The 15,309-nt window shown below is 37.5% G+C and overlaps 1 long non-coding RNA gene across 2 annotated transcripts; it reads left to right on the forward strand.

Moving 5' to 3' along the window:
• Positions 1-1,005: 1,005 nt before the first annotated feature.
• On the forward strand, positions 1,006-13,097 carry LOC136278981 (uncharacterized). 2 transcript variants are annotated; one of them, XR_010716665.1, is made up of 6 exons: positions 1,006-1,093; positions 2,879-2,958; positions 9,270-9,496; positions 9,880-9,959; positions 12,262-12,805; positions 12,872-13,097. It is a non-coding gene; the product is annotated as an uncharacterized lncRNA (long non-coding RNA). The 2 variants fall into 2 exon arrangements; XR_010716664.1 differs by lacking the exons at positions 1,006-1,093; positions 2,879-2,958; positions 9,270-9,496 and having other exon boundaries at positions 9,570-9,959.
• The last annotated feature ends 2,212 nt before the right edge of the window (positions 13,098-15,309 follow it).

A 15,309-nucleotide genomic window follows, 5' to 3' on the forward strand; every position in this document is an offset into this window, starting at 1 on the left:
GACATCGGAAAGGTGCTGCAGATATTTATGATACTCTGATCTTATTAACTTTTTAATTTTGCGTCTTATGTCCTTAAACGTTTGGGTTAGAGATTCAGATGGTTGAGCTTTCAATTGATGCCACAGTCTTTTTTTCTTTTCAATCAAACGCAAAATTTCCTTATTGATCCATGGAGGTTTTGTCCTTCTTGTCACCGTGAATAGAGGGATGCACAATTCCATGGAACGCACCTTAAAAATTCATTCATTTCAGTGAAATTAGCTTTCTTGTAGTTATAAACCTGTCTAGGAGCTGACTCATGAGAACGCCCAGATTGCATTTTGATTTCGAACGGCACAAGTAAATGGTCGGCATCAAAGTGATCAGGCAGAACCTCTATGATACTAATTAATTGAGGAGTTCTGGTCAAAATCAAGTCCAATATATTCGCAGTTCCATTTGAAATTCTTGTTGGAATATGATTACACTGCACTAAAAAGCGATCATTAAGCATGGAACAGAACAGAAAAGGGCTTTTCTTATGTACGTTGAAAATCTCGAAATGAACAACTCGCTAAAATGGGCTCTTTTCATCAAAGTAAGCGGTCAGATAACAAGTGATACACTGTGGAAGTAAGGTGAGGTATTTTTATTGAGAATTTGACTTATTTTTTTATTCCTTAGAGCGGTCGTAAATATTCCCATACAAACTCTTATAATTCCGCCGTGACTGTTATTGCGCAAGATGATCATCTCACAGCTGGAGCTTGGGCTGCCTGTGAATAAACTTGCTTCATGATGAAGTTTATAAAAATGAAATATCATGAAGCTTACCCTCTGTATTATTCAGTATTATTTGTTTTCATTGTCATCTTTATCGTGATGAAAAAATGCTCGACGAATTGAAGTCAGAGATAACAAATTTGAGAATAGACTATTTATGTCAACCATGATTATTATTTATGCCTCGATCTCCGGTGGAAATTTGCATATTTGCAGTATTTCCTTGAAGCGCCATTTTGATTACGCAGAAGCTGTGTGCATGGGAATTTTCGGAAGAAAACCAAAAGGAAGAAGACCTGTGTTGTCATTTTTTTCTTCTTATCTTTGGAGGTAAGTAAAGATCTCATACCATGAGCATTTCTTCTCTGTCGGGCGTTGGCGAGACAAGTATTGTGCTAAAGATATGATGTAATCAGCTTGTGAGTTCGTCATCCAGCCATGGTGTTGTGGTCCCGATGAAAGGTAAAAAGTCAAGGCGATGTATTTTGCAGCATCTAAAGCTTTAAATTCGATACAGTTTGGATTGGTTTCCTGGCGTTTGTAGAGGTTTCGAGTAATTGCCGACGGTAGCTCCACGAAAGTTGTTCGAACACGTCTTGGCTAATTGCGGTCCTCTCGAATTCCAACCGAAAAAAGTTTTTTTTTGCCCTTGAGGGTTAAGGACATATGTATCAAACTGAATAGATTGGCTATTCTTCAATTCTCACTTGTTGGGTCGCCCACAGGCCCAAGCTCCAGCTGTGAGATGATCATCTTGCGCAATAACAGTCATGGCGAAATTATAAGAGTTTGTATAGGAATATTTACGAACGCTTGAGGGAATTTAAAAAATACGTCAAGTTCTCAATAAAAATACCTCACCATACTTCCATAGCGTATCACTTGTTATCTGACCGCTTACTTTGATGAAAAGAACCCATTTCAGCGGGTTATCCATTTCGAGGTGTTCCACGTACATAAGAAAAGCGCTTTTGGCTTGGGCATGCTTTTAGCTTTATCTTTTTTCCCTTTAATAAATGGTTTTTTCATCTCTCCAATTCCAAGGGGATAATCTGTACACCAAAATTATGCAATAAAAAATATGGGCAGTACAGGATGCTTAGGGCAATACTGAGAAATTATCATAACCTGTTTGTGCAGCGACGAGGTCTGGGACCGAGAAACGATGATCACATCGAACAGAAAACTTACTTGCAAAGCGCTCAATTCACGGGCTTGTCGGTGGTTTCCCTAAGCGAAGCGGGCCGCCCTAATCCTTTATGTGTGAAGTGGTCTTGAATAACTACAACCGTTGTTTTCTAGAACGGTTTGAAATTTTATCGTAGGTTCACTTTACATTAAGAATACGCCGCTCTTTTCCTATTTCCTTCCTATTTCTTTGGCAAAGCTTGTTGGAGGATGCGAGGAAATTTTAAAAAAAATCAGAGTTCAGGTGGGAAATGTCTTTGTCGGGAAGTTTAAGTTGCGGCTCAAAGATCTAAGCTTCAATAAAAATCGTACAAAAACCTCCACGAAGTTCGTTTTTCGTCACTTTAAATGAAGGGTTCGTCGAGGAAAGTAATTTTAACTTGTCAAACTCTTCATCCACATCGGCTAGTTATTCAAGTGTGGAAGTGTGGGGTAGATTCAGTTGCCGCCATTCTTCCTGTCTATCCGCAGACAATTTTCTGTGAGACTGCTTGGGAAGTCGTTTTGATTAAGAAAATGTATGGGAAGTAGCTCTCCCCCTCCCCCTCCTTGTGTTTCCATTTAAGCTACGCGGTATGTATTTCCATTCGTTAATGCAATGTTTGCATGTTTCAGTTTCTCTAATGTAATGCTTAAAAAATTCAAAGTGATCGAATAGTACTTCCTCAAACCGTACATAAACAGCATGAAAACTGAGACAGTTGAATTCAATTTCAAAATCATAATTCTTTTCACGGCCGAGTTTTGATAGAAGTAAATTGTCATGTATTCTTAAACAATAGACTATTTACGTTAACCATGATTATTGTTCTAGCCTCGATCCTAGAATAGCGTGGATCAATGGTATTTGCACAACTGAAGTCTTTTTTTAGAAAAAATGTATGCGTCTGAGTTCTTAGAAGCGTCACTTTAATTTTGACCACGCAGATACTGTGTGCAGGGAAATTTTGTGAAAAAGCCAAAAGGAAGAAGACCTGTGTTGTTATTTCTTCTTCTTATCTTTGGAGGTAAGTAAATATCTCATACCAAGAGTATTTCTTCTCTGTCGAGCGTGAACAAGACAAGTATTGTGTTAAAGATGAGATGATTCCCGAAGGCAGCTGCACGACAGCTCCTCTTAGCAAATTGCTGGTTCTATTAGCGCGCACCAATAGGCCCTTTGCAGGACTTAATTACGTGCTTGCAGAAAACAAATATTTTTCCGAGTTCTTGGAAGCGTCACTTCAATTTTGACTGCGCAGAAGCTGCGTGAAGGGAAATTTTGTGAAGAAACCAAAAGGAAGAAGACCTGTGTTGTTATTTCTTCTTCTTATCTTTGGAGGTAAGTAAATTTCGCATACCAAGAGAATTTCTTTTCTGTCGAGCGTGGGCAAGACAAGTATTGTGCTAAAGATGAGATGATTCCCGACGGCAGCCTGCCGTAAATGCAACATTTTCCGCCATTGACTATGAGACATATTTCAGCGAAGGTGGTTGTGGTGCCAATTTCGTATTAAATATATAGTTGGGAGGAGGTGCGTCCGACATTGTAAATGCTTCAAGTGATTACGAAACTGGAGAGGTAAGATGTTATATTATTTTATTGAAAAATAACAGATTAAGACCGGAAAGAAATGAGAAACTTGCGTCACGTTTATGCCTAAATTGGAAGTCATGCAACCAAGTTACGGAATGGATAGCGTTACGGCAAACCACAATTATTTTTTTAAAATCACCCTTGAACCAATCAGTTTTCTTTAGTTATATCATCTGACCTATGTAAACAAGCTAAGATACTAAGCCTCTGAAAGTAAAAATGGCGTTGGAACGACTTGTTCAGGAAGAACCGTCGATCCAACTTCTACGATACCCTTTCTGCGTGACTAAAGGCGAAAGTTCTGTTCGCGATGAATACTGCAAATCTTCAACTTTTCGGGGATCAAAGAGAATGCCACATTCATCCAAAAAGGTGGCACAAAACAAGAGATAAGAGACCCCTGTTTGTTGCGAGATGCTCGCAACCTACCAATAGTATCTTCTTTCTCGGATGTACCGGGTCGAAGTTTGGCTATTTCAGCCAATTTACTGTGTTTGTATGGAAGTGCAATATGACTCTTATATGGGATTTGCGTAATTTGTTGGGGATCAAAGACGAAACGAGTGTGAACCTCGAAATTTCGTCCGAAGCAACAACTCACTAACACGATAACACAGATTCTCGCAAGTACGATAATTATTTTCATTTTGTCAAAATTATTAGACCTTTGCCATACAAATCCTTAGAAGCTTCGGACATTTTTAAAGGGCATTAGGATACTCTGTGCATGCTTGGCCACCATGATGTCCTACATTTCTGCCCATGCTGCACGGCAACTCCTCTGTGCAAATTGCTGGTTCTATTACCGCGCACCAATAAGCTCTTTGCAGGACTTAATCACGTGCTTGCAGAAAACAATATTTTTTTGAGTTCTTCGGAACGCCACTTAAGTTTTGACTTCGCAGAAGCTACGTGAAGGTCAGATGCACTTAACTTGATTGGTCGTCATTGTTCAGCCAGGGTGACGCGTTAGTAGAAGTTTCGAGTAATTACCGACATGTATCAAAAATAGTTGGCTATTCTTAAATTCTAACTTGTTCAATGGGTCGCCATAATTTTTGACTCGACCATCATGTTTCAGTTTCTACACTGCAATACTTAAAAAATTCAAAGCGATCGAATAGTACTGCCTCAAAGAATGACATTAAACGGAAATTTGCATGAACATCAGGCAATTTTTCACGTGCTTGAATTGTATTCTACCGATCATCACATGCGCTTTCCTTATATGCAACCTGCATTCTATCACGTATTCTAACAGCATAACAGGAATAATATTGGCTTTTATAATTTGAGAAGTGTTATTACTGTGGCCTTTGTAAGAGCCTCGTCGAGTGAAGTCGAGATTTATCGGGATATGAAAGGTTCGTATTTATTTTTTATTGTATCATTTTTGAGTTAAAACGTGTTCTTCCGCTCTTTTTCTCACAACGCACGCGCCAAACAACTTACATTGCATCCCGTACCATGAAAACAACGTCCACGTGCTTGAATTGTATTCTATCAATCAAATTCCATTTTGCCACATTAGACTTTGCTCCATCACATGCGCTTTCCTTATAAACAACCTGCATTCTATCACGTATTCTAACAGCATTATCCAACACCACTAAAAAAAAATCACATAAAACCTTTACCCTTGCGAAATACATTTTGGAATTCCTAGGAATTCCTAGGAATTCCAACTCAGAGCACCAATGACTTTCCCTGAAAAGCTGTAAATCTAAAAAATTCCTAGGAATTCCAGGGAATTTCTAGGAATGTTTAAGAAGTACTGAGAATTTTTTAGCAAAAATTTGAGGCTACCAATATAAAATAAGTACTAGAAATTAGAAAATCCCAGCTAAAATCCAAGTATTCAATGAAATCTATTTACAAGCTTATATTTTTGATTGTATATTAAGATCAACATGCAGTAATATTAGGATGGAACCAATTTGAATTATTTTCTTTTCTTAAAAATTTCATATGAATCCTCAATCACAGCTATTCATATAAAATAGTCCTAATCAATCATTAAATTTGGTTTGACACAAATTGTGAATAAAATCTGTTGATTCTTTACCATAAAATACAATATCTTAAGTTATATTTGTTGCAATAAATACTATCTGTCTAAAAATAGTCTTAAAATGAATCATTTAATTTTGAATGATGATATTTATGGTATTTAACCCTTTCGCTCCCAGAGATAGGCTTTGACTTGATTTTATGTGGTTGTAACTCATTTGGATAAAACTCTTGTGTATGAACATTCATATGTAAGCTGTCAAGCAGCACTTACATGTTTTACTCTTTGTTGATTCTGCATAGTGAAATTCAAAGATTTCTTCTCAAATTTTGACCAAGCACTCTTGGGAGTGAAGGGCTTAATTACAGTTAAGTAGAATTGATTTTTTTGTTAAAAATCTTGTTGTAACTCTAATAATAAATTAGAATGAAGTTATCCTAAACTGCAGACTTAGCTGCTGTTTATCTTTTTTTCCTGGGGTCACAGCTTTCCCTGTTGGCCTTGAATGAGGTTGTCCACAAGAAGCTTGTCCATTTTGTATCTGGATTCCATGAAATCTGAATAAAAAAAAATTTTAAAAAATAATCATAATAATAAAAAACAAAAAATTAAAAAAAAAAAAAAAAAATATATATATATATATATATGAATGTGGGGGTAGAGTCCTCCTTGGCATAAAGTGCCCAATGCTGTGGTAGCAGAGCTAAGTATAAATAAGTTAAAGGATTAAAGATGCGATGCGTCCTCTTTAATTCTGTAACTTATGTATATATATATATATATATATATATTAAAAGCTCAGACAAGCCTTAGATAGCTATAAGGAAAAGGGCATTCATTGGAATCTCAATTTAACAGAGTGCACAGGGAAAGGGAAATCTCTGATATATTGAATGACTTTTATATTGGAGTTAGTACATCTCTCCCATAGATTTTACTAAAAAAGGGCTGAATACATTATTTTGTTTTTACCAAGGAGGGCTTCTTTGTGTATTATGAATCTTGAATGTTCCCAAATGTGACTAAAGTAATCTTGAACCTTATTGATAGATTTATTTCATGTTATGTAAAGCATAAGCTTTAACTTCTCAACCGTAATACTTTTACTTTGTAAAAACTATTTACACACACCATGAAGACATTAAAAAGAATAGGACCTCTTTTCCAAGTTTTATCACAAATATGCTTTTTGGAGACACTCAGGAGGCAGTGGCTTACAATTCAAACAAGCACCATTGGTCTGAGAGCAATCTGGGGTCAAGTGGAGAATTTTACTCTCAGTACAGTGGTAGAGAACATCTATTCTCAATCATGCTGTATTATTATGTTTTGGACACTGAATTTCAAGCTGAACATCTGCACTGTTTATCACTAGCCTGTAGGAGAATTAAGTATCCCAGTCTTTGAAGACATCAGGCTGATGTGTTGATTGGTAATTTGTACGAAGCTATCTTAGAAGACCAAATTACAAGTTGTATCATAACAATATTACAACGATGGTAATGATAGTAATACAATGGTAATGAGTGATAATGGTAACATAATGATATTTATAATGTTGATTATAATGATGTTATCCACATGCCTGTGATGATGACCCCAGTCATTGAATATTTACCCCTAAACCAAAAGGGAATACCTTCCCTTTAAAATTTGCCTCTCTGTACCTTGAAAGTGATGCATTGAGGTGAGATTAAGTATTGTCATGTAAATATGCATTGTGCCTTTGGAAGACACCGAAATCTGATGATAACAAATTTATGATGTAAAAAATTAAGAACAAAATTGGGAAGTCTCAATGAACTTTGCACAATTATCACCAGTTTAGGCATTACACAATATCATGTCCACACGATTTTCAAGAAAAGTGTACTGAGATGCTTTGAATCAATTGTATATTTTTGCTTGGGAATTTTCTCAAAGGAGACACTTCCAATGGTAATGAAATACCAGTAACTGATAAAACCAGACAAAATTCTGGGGGCTCTCTGCAATGGAGTAGGGTCCAAAGGGAGAGTGGGGAGAATAGCCAATATCCAGGATGCTCTGAATACCAAAGTCACCTGTGCAGTGCGGGTGACTGTGAGCTCATTTCATTTCTACCTTAATTTTTTTGTGGAAATCATACTTCTTTGATACACAGTAAACTACCACATACTTGAATCGCTTTCAGTTAAGTTGTTTACTTTATCAAAATGAGCAATTTCTGACATTTTTTCTTTGTTTTGGCTAGTTTTTCAGATTAAAAATACAGCAAAAATAAAACGAATGAATAAGAAACAGCTTTGAATGCTTACAACCAGTTGAATTTGTAGACAGGTTCATATATTTATTTCAGACTTGAATTGTGTAAGAGAAATATTTTGCAAAACAATTAATTAGTAATCTTGACAGGAGAACCTTTAGGAAAAAGCTGCTGAGTAGTGGACAGATTTATCCTCAGCTGGTGAAAAGCAAGAGAATTTGAGAGAGAAATTGTCAACATGTTCAAGAAACAAATTGAAAAAAAAAATTGCAACATGCATATTTTCATGTTGAGATTAAAGGAAAAATGTGTGTCTGTTGTTAAATATAAGTATTTATTACTCAGGATTTCAAGAGAACTTTTAATGAAGTCTTTTGGTACTTGGATCATGAAACTGTATATTCCTTTTATACATTGTGGAGAAATGTCTTACAAAAACAAGCCACCCAAAAAGTAAATAAACCCACACTTTTCCCTTTTTCCATGGAGGATCAAAAACAGACTTAAGAACATGGCAGAAATCAAATTCAATCAGTTAGCTGACTGTATAAGTTAAATTGTGTCCGAAGACAAATGTACCATATATTAAAGTTAAGTTCAGGGTAATTTAGAGACAAGTGTCTACCGTAAACCCACCCACACCGACAAATACCTCGCTTTCGATTCTCACCATCCTATTTGCCATAAGAAGTCTGTAGCCAAAACTTTACTTAGGAGGGCTGACTGTCTACCATCATCACTCGATTCGAAGGCAAAAAACTTTTCTCCGTAACTGCCAAAAACCAGTTACAAATAGTAACGCTCTTGATGAAAGGGAACCTTATTCCTTACATACAGGGTGTTACTGAACCCATCAAGAGAATTTTGAATAGCCACAACGTTAAAGTTGCTCAAAAACCTTTTCAGACTTTGGGGCATATTTTCGCCAAACCTAAGGATCCTGTCACGAAAGAACAACGAACCGACGCCATTTATTCTATTCCTTGCAATGACTGTGACAACGAATACATCGGACAGACCAAACGCCAGTTTGGTACACGGTTAAAAGAGCACCAAAAAGCGGTTTTTCTTTGCAAAAAGGAAAATTCAGCTTTATCGGAGCATACTTGCCTAACCAACCATACAATTGGGTGGGATAATTCTAAAATTATCACCACTAATCGGCGTTACCACCAGCGCCTTTGTTTGGAGGCTTGGCACATTAACTCCGCCCACGCTCCTTTAAATCGTGACGATGGCGGTCTGCTTCCTGACGCTTATTTACACCTCGTCAGAAAAAAGGCCGCTAATTAGTGATCATATAAAAGGACCTCATGTTGCAGCGTTTAGATCACCCCTGATGAAGGCACTAGACAGGAGTGTCGAAACGTTGGGTCCATGAATTGTAACTTCTTCGGTTACATTCATTAAATCTGCAAACCAGTGTAGCATCAAACTATGACAAATGTACCAGTAAGTGAAGTATTTTTCATTTTTCCTTCAACAGATTTTGGTTCAGCAGCTTTGGCAGCTCCAGCAATAGAATCATTTCTATTTTACTATCTAGTTTCGAAGTGACTAAGCGATTGTACGCCAGGTGCTCAAAGCAAAGTTACCACTAAGCTGTGAAGGATAAAGCAGTGGAATGCAATGGAGATTTGAGAAATGTTTCTCTTGATAACTACTTCACTAGTCACAGACGAATTCATCAAATTAGCACTGCTAACATGCAAGGCAAGTTATTTGAGATCTTCACCACAGAAGTGGAAACATTATCCACCATGTAACTCATGGCGCTGCTGGGAAGTCGTTTTGATTAAGAAAATGTATGGGAAGTAGCTCTCCCCTCCCCCTCCTTGTGTTTCCATTTAAGCTACGCGGTATGTATTTCCATTCGTTAATGCAGTATTTGCATGTTTCAGTTTCTATGTATATGTCTGCTGCGTCCGCCGGAGTTAAGTAGTTAACAATAGACTATTTACGTCAACCATGATTATTGTTCTAGCCTCGATCCTAGACTAGCGTGGACCAATAGTATTCGCACAATCGCAGTCTTTTCCAGAAAAAATATATGCGTCTGAGTTCCTAGAAAATTCGCTTCAATTTTGTCTACGCAGATACTGTGTGAAGGGAAATTTCGTGAAGAAACCAAAAGGAAGAAGACCTGTGTTGTTATTTCTTCTTCTTATCTTTGGAGGTAAGTAAATATCTCATACCAAGAGTATTTCTTCTCTGTCGAGCGTGAGCAAGACAAGCATTGTGCTGAAGATGAGATGATTCCCGACGGCAGCTGCACTTTGCAAAGTTCTTAGCAACGCCACTTAAGAAACCAAAAGGAAGAAGACCTGTGTTGTTATTTCTTCTTCTTATCTTTGGAGATAAGTGAAAACGTCAAACCTAGAGCATTTCTTTTCTGTCGGGCGTTGGCAAGACAAGTATTATTGCTAAAGGTGAGATGCAATCGACTTGATTGTTAGTCATCCAGCGAAGGTGACGCATTAGTAGAAGTTTCTAGTTATTACCGATATGTATTAAAAATAGTTGGCTATTGTTCAATTCAAACTAGTTCAATGGGTCGCCATAGGTTTTGCCTCGACCACCATGTTTCAGTTTCTACACTGCAATACTTAAAAAATTCAAAGCGATCGAATAGTACTGCCTCAAAGAATGATATTAACCAGAAATTTGCATGGTTTCATTTGATAAGTGTTATTATTGAGGCCTTTGCAAGAGCCTCGTCGAGTGAAGTCGAGATTTATCGGGATATGAAAGGTTCGTATTTATTTTTTATAGCCGCTTCCTGCGTGCTTTATAACAGAACAGAGCACAGTCAAGGCTTCTCTATTTGTTTTATAATAAAGAATCCGTTAAATTCCCCAAGAATTACTTTCAATTTTCAAAACAAACTTTATTTCCAAAGCGAACAACAGTGTCGTCAGCATGCTCTATACTCTCATAGAGCACGCTACAATAAGCCAATCAGAATCCCTGTTAGAATGGTTCAAATAGTCTGATTGGCTCTACAAGACAAAAGCTGTCAAAAGTGTCAAACTATCAAAGTTCAAAAACCATCAAAGTTCAAAAACCATTAAAGTTCACAATCTGAGATAGTTTACAAACTAAAATAGTTCGGCAAGTCGAATTTAACGCTTTTGCCTGAAGTTTTTAATACAGAATCCTCAAGTGAAATGTTCAGTGAAATTCAGCCGAATTATGGCTCATAAAAAACGCAAGTTTTTTCACATGACAAGGTAGAAAACAAGCTGTTCAAGGCGAGTGTTTTTTAAATGAACGACAGCCGAATTCACCGGAACATGAAGATCGCTCGGGATGACAGCGTCGCAAAACTCGGCTGCAGTGACTGAAGAGACTTTCCACTCAACGCATCGGAAAGGATATCAGAGCGAGTTCTTATTTTTTCACTCGAAGGGCGGCCGATGTAGTTTCTGAGGCTTGCTTTACTGTGATGACCGGAGATCGTCATGATAAGCGAGCCGCGATGGACTTCAGCATGATCATATTTGCTCAGACACCGTCATGATTAGTATGAATTTTAACAGTTATGCCAGTTTGGTTATATTTTTCATCATTTCTGTTTTGTTCTATTTTGTTTTTGAACTCTGAACATTATATACTATTCGAGTGTTTGCTGTGTTTGATTTTTATTACCGTACTCTTAAGCTTGCAATCTAACTGAGCGTGAAAATCTTTGAAACTCGGAATGTCTATTTTGTTTTTCCTTTAAGGATTTTCATATCTGCTCACGTTTTAATAACGTAAATTACGGCGCCTGGTATGTTTACAAACCTTTGTTTGGTTGTTCTGTTGCTACTTGCCGGCTCGCTTGTTCCGAAATTTCGCTTTCAATTATCGGAAAAAAGCTAAAAAGAAGTCCCGAAAAAGATCGAACATAGAATAATTTGGCAGATGGCGTGACAGCTTTAGCTCAGTTCTATGCTCTATACTCTCATAGAGCACGCCCTTTCAACCAATGACAGCACGCGTTATATCCGAACTTTATTATAACACGTATTCTAAGAGCATAACACGAATAAAATTGGCTTTTAGCTACCTTGGAATTAACCCAATCGTGTGTTAATTCCTTGTAAACAACGTGCATTTTATCACGTATTTCACACACAGAGGGCAAAGTCCAGATAGGCAAAAACCAATCGAGGGGCTCTCTTTGAAATATTATCCTTTCCTCTTGCTCAGTGTATCTTCCCTTATACAAGAACACAATATATCTTTGGCTAGGGTCTATTGAAGATACCACAGTTTTAGTTTGCGTTTCGCAGTAAAATTAAAAAATAAAGTAAAAATGATTCATTCTTGCTGTTCATTCGATTCCATAGTGGCAAACGGTGGGTAAATTAACTTTAGGAAAACGCACTACATTATTTATCGGATAGCGATTTATCCATTCGAACAACCAGGAAAAGGTGTTCAGCTGAAACGATGTTCTTAACATCTCACTGTGATTGATAATTAACTTTCAGCACAAGAACAGCAAAATGGCGTCTGTTGTGAAGTACATTGTCGTGTTGGCCATGTTTATCCAGATTGCCCAGTCGGGACTACTGGCCTATGGAATTTGCCAGACTGGATGTAACACAATCTGGGTAGCCTGTGTGGCTGCTGCTGGTGGTACGGCAGGTGTTTCCACAGGAGGCGTAGCAGTCCCAGCTGCTATTCTGGCATGTAATGCTGCCCAGGGTACTTGTATGGCCGCGTGTGTAGCTGCTGGTCTTTCACCCACACCTTAGGTGAAAGTGACGAGAACTGACCGGTTTTTTTTCTCTATAACTCGTAATTGTTTATTATCTAACTTTTTAGGTTGGGGAGAAAACATATTCAGAGGTGTGTTTCGTTTTAACAATACTACAGGAATTACTTTTAGATGTTACAGGAGTTGCCTATATTAGTGTATATCTAGCAAAACATTTCAAAAACTTGTTTAGTGATTCAGAGCAAAGTTAAAAAACTTCAAGTGTGTAATATCCTTTACAACGAGCTTGTTAATGTGTAAAAGCGTATTTAGAGGTGCGTTTATAACTCGTAATTGTTTATTATCTAACTTTTTAGGTTGGAAAAAAAACGTATTTAGAGGTGCGTTTCATTTTGACAATCGTAATGCTATATGGATTACTTTTAAAAGTTGGAGGAGTTGCCTATACCAGTGTATATCGAGCAAAACATCAATATTCCATAACTTGGTTAGTGATTCAGAGCAAAGTTAAAAAACTTCAAGTGTGTAATATCCTATACAACATACTTGTTAGTGTGTCACAAAAAAAGACCTGAGAAGCAGATTAAAGCATTCATTTCACTCTCATGTGGTTACATATGAAGACATTTCATTAACAAATGATGATCTCAGTGAATTTATCTCAATTCAGGAAGATTACATCTCAAAAGTAAGAAATAAGCTTTATATAGAACTTACCATCCCTTATTTTAAAAAGAACTAGGCAAATAAGTGTCAGCAACAAACGTGGCCAGGATATACTGTTGACTACGTTCAAAATTTTGAACAAGAAGGATACGCCAGGGTATTCTTCTAACCTGCTGATGAACGCACGGAGGAACAAACAAGCTGAACAAATCCCAGGTCAAAACTCCATAATCTGGGTCACTTTTTCGGATACTTTTAGACTTCTGACTAAGATGATTTCAGGCTTGAAATGTCGTTAAGGTCAATATATAAGTTAGCATATGAAGTAGGTTGCCCAGTTTTCGGCCAATGTAGATGTAAATCCCCATATTGAGTTCTTTTAAGTGTATGGAGAGATTCAACTTTCCATCTGGAGATGGTTCACGTAGTTATGTTTAAACTCTACTTCCCTTTCCGACTTACTTTTAGTGCAAGTATCGAGTGGCCCTGTTTCCGACCAACTGATCTCGATTCCGGCCAATTTTCCCTTTTAGCTGCACGAAGAGAATTAATTTGCCCCTAGCCTGTAGAACCATTTCTATTTCGCTATATAATTTCGAAGTGACTCGGCGATTATACTCCAGGTGCTCAAAGCAAAGTTACCACTGAGGTGTAAAGGATTTGGGAAATGTTACTCTTGATAACTACTTCACTAGTCACAGATGAATTAATCAAATTAGCACTGTTAGCATGCTTGGCAAGTTATCTGAGATTTTCACCACAGAAGTGGAAAAGTTATCCACCATGTAACTCGTTTAAGATCAACATAAAAATTCGCCGACTACCCTTAACCACCTGGCGCTGTTGAACAAAAATTTGGTTATCCGCGTAGTGGTGATAAATTGTCAATAATTCTATAATTGTATTTGTGAATCAATTTCTAACATGTTCGGTAACTCATCTTGCAACAGGTTACTTACGAGTTATTTATTAAAGGATGAAAATTGGCATCGGAAAAGCATAAATGAATATATACGCACTTTTTAAGGTTAGTTTCGTTACTAGTTAGGTTTATTGTCTGAATTTTGAGGCGAGTGACAGTAGAGCCGATGGCAAAATTCCGCTGACTGACTTGGGGACGTACACAAGGACATGAAATAACATAGCGACAAGTTAAAATGTGGCACCTGAAGTAAAACGAAAAGGACCATCAAACTTCCCTAGAGAAAGACGTGAACCAATTCAAGAAAGCGAAAACGTCTTTTGGGGACCAAAAAATTATTTCAAATGTTTCCTTGTCCGCGTTTGTGCTTGACTTGCGTGCTGGGCCTGATGATAAGGTGATGACGTGAAATCTCTGACATCTGGACTTTCCTTCTGTCCGCTGTAAATTTTTTTACTCGCCAAGGCCCATCTTATCAAAACACTATTATCGAGGTGAGTCGTCCACTGTTTCTGCCCAGAATAGCTTTGAAAGTGTAATCATTCAAATAATTTTAAGTGTTTCACTGCTGTTATTAACTTGAAAAGCACGTGATACATTGAAGACATTTTCAACAATTCGGCTGCGTCATGTAGCAGCAGATAATCACATGGAATGGAAGAATTGCAAGAAAGGAAAATTGCACAATTGGATGTGCTGTAATCACGTGGCCTAAATGGTGAGAGAGGTGATGCCTTTTCCCAAAGATAAATTTCAAACTTGCATTTCAAATGCACAAAGGGCGAGTGCAATCTGTTGTCTTTGCCTCTCTTTCAGACTATACGAGAAAAATTCGTATCATTATTGACTTGTTTACTAAAACGCACGCACACAGTTAACCTGGTTTTCCTCTTAAGGGTGTATATGGTTCACTGGTGCGGCCTCTTGGCTTGCTGCTGTTGCCGGTTTTTTCCGCAAAATTTGCCCTAAGCTTTTAAGCCTTCTGTCATGAATAATTGAGTGTTTGCACTCTGTCTCAGTTCGAATTTGCTTAATAACACGAAAGCTATCACGCTCGTTATTATTATTAATACCCCTCTTTCGTACGAACTTTTGCGTAGACTTACGAGAGAATTTTGTTCAGGGCCTCCGGTTCCTACGTTTCAATACCCATGTCATAGCTGTTTCTGGAAGCTCAAGACTTTCCGACTTTTAGCCAGTTGTTTGCGCTTTGTTGCGTGTTTTTGTTCT

The sequence above is a fragment of the Pocillopora verrucosa genome, chromosome 2 (assembly GCF_036669915.1).
Source record: "Pocillopora verrucosa isolate sample1 chromosome 2, ASM3666991v2, whole genome shotgun sequence".
Taxonomy (NCBI): Eukaryota; Metazoa; Cnidaria; class Anthozoa; order Scleractinia; family Pocilloporidae; genus Pocillopora; species Pocillopora verrucosa.